Below are 6309 nucleotides of genomic sequence, written 5' to 3'. Positions count from 1 at the left end.
GGTGGGCTTTGAGGTTTCAAGGGCCTGAGCCAGGCCCAGTGGCTCTCTCTTCCCGATGCCTGAAGATCCATACATAGAACTCTCAGCTACTTCTCCAGCACAATGGTCCCCACCATGAAGATAATGGACTACCATCTGAAGCCGTAAGCAAACTCCAGTTAAATGCTTTCCGTTATAAGAGCTGTCAGGGTCATGATGTCTCTTCACAGCAATAGAACACTGACTAAGCCAAGCAGAAAGAGGCCTTAACTGCTGATCCATCTCTCTAGCCCTAGACCAGACTACCACTAACATCATACGTCCACAGTCAATAAATGATACTTTCGCATTTTCTATCTTTCATCGGTACTTGGTATCATTAGATGTTTAAAATGAATGCCAATCTGGTGAGTGCACAATGTTCTCCTTTGAAGATTAAATTTGAATTTTTTTCAAGTAACTAATGAAGTTGAGCATCGTCTCGTACGTTAACGCTCATTTGTGTTTCCTCTAAGGGGGATGCCTCCTAGGCCCGTCGCCCTCTTTCTTCTCACAGCTTATGTGCCTTTCTCTCACTCGCTTGTACACATTCTTTATGTATTCTGCATCATTCAGAAACTTCTCCCAGTTGTGCTTCAGACAGCCTTTTATAAAACCACTTTTAAAATTTATTCTTTGTGTGCATATGTGGGTGGGGGGGTGGGGGGGTGTCTAAGTGCATCAGAGTGGGTCACAGTACATGTGTATGGAGGTCAAAGGCCAACGTGTGGGAGTTTGTTCTCTCCTTCCACTAAGCAGGTCCCAGGATTCAACCTCAGTTTGTTAGTTTTGGTGATAGATGCCTTTACCTGCTGAGCCATCCGGCTAGCCCCTACCTACCCTTTTGTTTTTCCTGTCATTTTGTTATTGTTTATTTTTGATTTGTTTTGTTTTTTTGAGACAGGGCCTCTCTGTGTAGCTCTGGCTGACTAGGAAGTTGCAAGATTGAAGGCAACTCAAGGTGCTTTACCTATACGTTTGATATTGACTTTTAGGGTTTGAAAATGATGAGTGTGATGTGTGATGTTTACATATTGGAGAGATGTCGTCGTTCATTCACTGAGTTCACAGAAGTGTTGCAAATATATTTACCTAAGGTTCCTAGAAAACATTTTTTTTTAAATGTCTCTAACTTGTAAGCCCCACTTGTCCAAGGACAGATGACTTCCTGGAGTTCTGGGGGCTGCTGTTTATGTGAGACAACAAGCCAGGTGTCTTCACTTCTGTAAACAAGGCTGGTTGCTTCCACCGCACAGGATGTTTTTGATCACATATAGGCAGAAGGTGCAAGTAGGTCAGGATAGATGCTTGCCCCAGCTGAATGAAGGCAGGAAGTAGCCTTACGGGTTTTGCCCTTGTAAGCAATTGACTAACATAGCTCATGGCCATTCTCTGGTAATCTGGGGGATTGATCTGGCCAGTGTCCATTGTCCTGGCCAGTGTTTAATAACGCTTGCTTCAGATTGGGCTCAAAAGTTGCAGCAGTGGTCTTGCTCTTGCCTGGTGGGATTAACAGAACCCCCTCTTTCCTTGTATATTATATGCTCAGAGTATCTTCTCTCTAGATTATCCCTCATTCAGGTCAACGGCTACACGAGACACCTGCATGCTGTACTTTGCATGTACATTGCTTTACCGTCTTGTTCCTGTCACTCTACAGCTCACTCTTTCCCATCTCGCAGACCTCTGATCAAATGCACCTCCTGGACGAGGTCTCCTCTAACCTCATTATGTAAACAGCACTGATCCCTTTCTGCCATTAACTGTGATAGTCTGAGTGGGTTTGGCCCACTAGACTCATGTGTATGAGTGCTTAGCCCATGGGGAGTGCACTATTAGGAGGTTTGGCCTCGTTAGAGGACGTGCCACTTTGGGGGCAGGCTTTGAGGTGCTCAAGCTCCAATCAGTATGGAATCCAGTCTCCTCCTTCCTGCCTGCAGATCAAGATGAAGAACTCTCAGCTCCTTCTCCAGCACCATGTCTGCCTGCATGCTGCCATGCTTTCTGCCATGATGATAATGGACTAAACCTCTAAAACTGTAAACAACCCCAGTAAAATGTCTTCTCTTATAAGAGTTGCCTCGGTCATAGTGTCTCTTCACAGCAACAAAACCCGAACTAAGACATTATCTTTGCTTTATTTTACATCAAAGTTTCAAATTTTACCTCCTGTCCTTCTATTGGAAATCTAGAGAGCTAGACAGATGGATCAGGGTGGAGAGCACTGACTGCTCATGTAGAAGACATGAGTTCAATTCCCAGCACCCACATGGAGGCTCACAACTGCCTCTAACTCCAGTTCTAGGGAACCCAACACGTGCACGCATGAGTACACACATGGAAAAGAACTAAATATCTTAAAAAACTCACAATTTAAAAAACACATTATCTTCCAAATACTAGAATATACACTGTATGGACTTTGAATTGCCTGTTGATGAGAATGAATGCCTAAGAGCAGTACCTGGCATACTATAAGTTCAAAAAATGTTTGTAATAAACCAATGATACACATTAGTGTAAATGCTTCATAGCTCATGGGGTCTTTTATAGTTATATTCTTTTTAGCACCAATTTAATCTGCAGGGGAGTGAATTTTTCCTCTGTGACTATCAGAGAAATAATGTCACCTCCACGGAGGCCTCTTGAAAATTGTGACTCAGGTCCCTGAAATTATTCTCAGTTCTATGCATTATTAGATATGTGACTACCATCTGGGGAGAAGAAATTATAATGTCTCCTAGAGAATCTTATACTCTATCATTATCTGTCAATCAATATTTTAACATAAAAAGGAATGTAGGTTCTGATAAAGTGACGGGTATTTCAGATTAATTCATGAACAAAGGCATGTGACTATTAGACTCTCATGACATCCGGGGCTAAAGAGATATGCAATTTACAGTTTTCCCATAAAAATGCATGCACTTGGGGATGCATTGATCTTGGTGCCCTTGGGGACACATTGATCTTGAAGGCTCCATAGACATTTCTGCTTGGAGCAAAATACTACATGACATTCCTCACAGCTGTCAGCGTGAGCTGGAAGAATCACAGCCATCACTGACACACACACTTATGGGGCAGACACAGTCTTTGCTCCTGGCTGTTCCAGGAGATATTGAGAGGGCAATACTCAGACCATTATCACCCTACTTTACTGCTAAGCCAGGAAATTCTACGCAGCGATGTGGATGAAAGCACACATCCGCTAGCTACCTGTGAACTGCCTGAGGAATTCATTCACTCACGGAGTCTTCTGAGGGTGCTTGAGCTGTCTGACTGACTGACTGCATGAGAATTTAGTCACCGTGCTTGGATGCGTGCTTTGCAGTCTGACTCATTCCCTACGCAACCAGAATGAAGCTTGCACATGACTCCCTGAGGACGTGAGACAAGAACCTGAGAGGTGTCAAGGAGATTTGTGGCCCTCTGGGAGGCTGCTAATGTTGTGGAAAGTTCTGGTGCTGTGCTTAGGCGCCTCTGTGTGCTGATAGTTCTCAATCTCAAAGCTCACATAAAAGAAATGGTAGGAAAGATCCAGGTACTTCCCAAGATGTGGTGAAGCACGGAGCCTGTCACAGGCTGCAGAGGTGTGAATTTGCCCCACTTTGTGAACAGCAAAAACATCTCCCTTGGAGGACTCTTTAATTTATTTGTATTATTTTATTTAATTATTTTGTTACTGTAAACCTATTGCTCTCATTCTCAGTTCCATGAGTTAGTCAGTGTATGACCATCACCTGAAGAGGCTGAGCTGTACAAACTAGTAAAGAGAGACCTCTGGAGGTAACACCTTACCGTAACACACAGCTTGCTGGTTTTCTCACAGCCGTGCCCTGTGAATCAACAGTGAAATCCCAACTGGATAGGGAATCTGGCCCCAAGGAGGAAAAGAGTAGCAGCAGCGAGAGATAAATACAAGAGACACAGTTGTACCTGGTGTGCTAGGGACTTGGAGTTCAGTCCCAGGTCACCCACAGCCCTGACGAGCAGCGTCATTAGACTCTAAGCAGTGTGGTGTGGTTTTATCAGAAGTGTACCGTCCAGCATGTAATATTCAGACACTGCGGTCTTGACCAAACCAAGAGTCACAATGCAGTGTGGGACGGTGGGAATTGCATTGATTAGCTAGTGTCTTAGCCACCGTTCTATTGCTGTGAAAAGACACCATGACCAAGGTAACTATTATGAAAGAAAGCACGTAATTAGAGGGAAGGAGGGAGGGAAAGGTAGAGGGAGAGAGGGAGGGAGGGAGGGAGACAGAAGCTGAGTCCTGCATGGGCTTTTGAAACCTCAAAGTCCACACCACACCAGTGAGACTTCCTCCAACAAGGCCACACCCACTCCAATATGACCATGCCCACTCCCACAAGGCCACACCCCCTAACCCTTGAAATATTTTATTTTCAGAGAGTTCTACTCTCTGATGATCATGTCCCCCACGGGCCTATTCTCATTCAAACCATTACAGCTTTTCACTGATGTTGCCAACATAAGAAAAAGATTTGTTTTGGATCGTGGCTTCAGAGTGCTTAGAAGTCAATACTTAATACTACACACTAGGGCATCGGGAATATTTGGCAGGGAACAGACCAGGAAGGAGTCAGGGACAGAACACCCCTGTGGTGTTTGAATGAGAATGGCCCCATAGCTCCTATGTTTGAGTACTTGCCAGTTGGTGGAGCTGTTTGGGAAGGATTAGGAGGTGTGGCCTCGTTGAAGGAGGTGTGGCACTGGAGGGACTGGGGGGATAGGCTTTGAGGTCTCAATCCCACTCCATTCCCAGCTAGCTCTCTCTCTTCCTCCCACTTATGGACCAGATGTGAGCCTTCAGCTACTGCTGCATTGCTATATGTACCTGCCTGTTGCCAGGCTCCTCCCTATGATGGTGCTGATTTGGGCTTTTTGAGATGGGGTTTCTCTGAGCTCTGGCTGTCCTAGAACTCATGGTGTAGACCAGGCTGGCTTTGAACTCACAGAGATCTGACTTTCTCTGACTCTCCAGTGCTGCAATTAAAGGTGTGCACCACCAGCACTTGACTACTGGCTACCCCTAACATTTTTATGTGGCTATTAGAGATTGAATTCTTTCTCACTGATGTGTGCTTTTGTTAGGGTTAGGCCCAGAGTGCTTATTTTTGTGGTAGAGAATCCAGGTTCAGTTATACCACCTATATCAGGTGGCTCACAACTGCCTGTAAGCTCTCTCTGTAAGCTCCCAGAGGAACCAATACTCTCTGGCTTTTGGGGGCACCTGCACACATGTGGTGCACTTAAACTCACTTATACAAACATAAAAATAAACAAATCTTTTAAAAATGTTTTAAACAGCTATTTATGACTACCTTTACCCAAAGTTCAAGGAACTCAAATACAAAATAATTTTTGAAAGATGATACCACTGGTTTTCAAGCCCCCTATCCCTTGTACAATCAATAATATGAAGGCTGGGCAGTGGTGGTGCACGCCTTTAATCCCAGCACTTGGGAGGCAGAGGCAGGCAGATTTCTGAGTTCGAGGCCGGCCTGGTCTACAGAGTGAGTTCCAGAACATACAGGGCTATACAGAGAAACCTTATCTTGAAAAACCAAAAAACCAAAACAACAACAACAATAATAATCATAATAATAATATGGTTAGTAGTGACAGACTTCTTCAAAACGTACTGAGATGGTTAGGGTATTGAACTTTGGGTCTAAAGGCCTAGCTCTGGTCCATGGCAAATAGCGATCATTATTAGTGAGATGAGAATAAACTTCTGTCCCAGATGTAAAGCCACAGCTCATTTACATGTAGTGTAAGCAGTGTTCGAGGACTGGGCTTCCTGAAACTGCCTCTGGCCATGATCTTTCAGGATGAACACCTTCAGGGGCTCCTTGCAGACTTTTCTCAGCCTGACCACAACCAGTTCAGGGGACCCTCTCCAAGCTACCCTGTTGCCAATCACTATAGACCGAGCAGATGGTCTGATTCCTGCACTGAACTGTCTCCCTGGGTCTGAGTTCCTAGTCTGTCTGGCACACAGCTCACCTCTTCTCATAATTTCCAGATGAAATTCTATCTCTTCTTCAAGGTCCAGAATAAGTATCTCTTTGAGTATGAACATTCCCTGGATTCCCTGATCTATCTGAACTTCAAGAACACCCCGTCTATCCTCCTATGGGGCATTTGGCAATTCATCTGTCTCTTCCCCACCTGTAGAAGAATAGACATTTCTCTTCTTTGTATGGGTCTGGGATGATTAAGTCGGAAGAAATGGATAAGAGCTTCCCAAACATCGGATAAAAC

This window comes from Mus caroli, unplaced genomic scaffold (assembly GCF_978045245.1).
Source record: "Mus caroli unplaced genomic scaffold, Mus_caroli_1 scaffold_12, whole genome shotgun sequence".
In the NCBI taxonomy this organism is placed as follows: domain Eukaryota; kingdom Metazoa; phylum Chordata; class Mammalia; order Rodentia; family Muridae; genus Mus; species Mus caroli.
Note: the sequence above shows the minus strand (reverse complement) of the source record.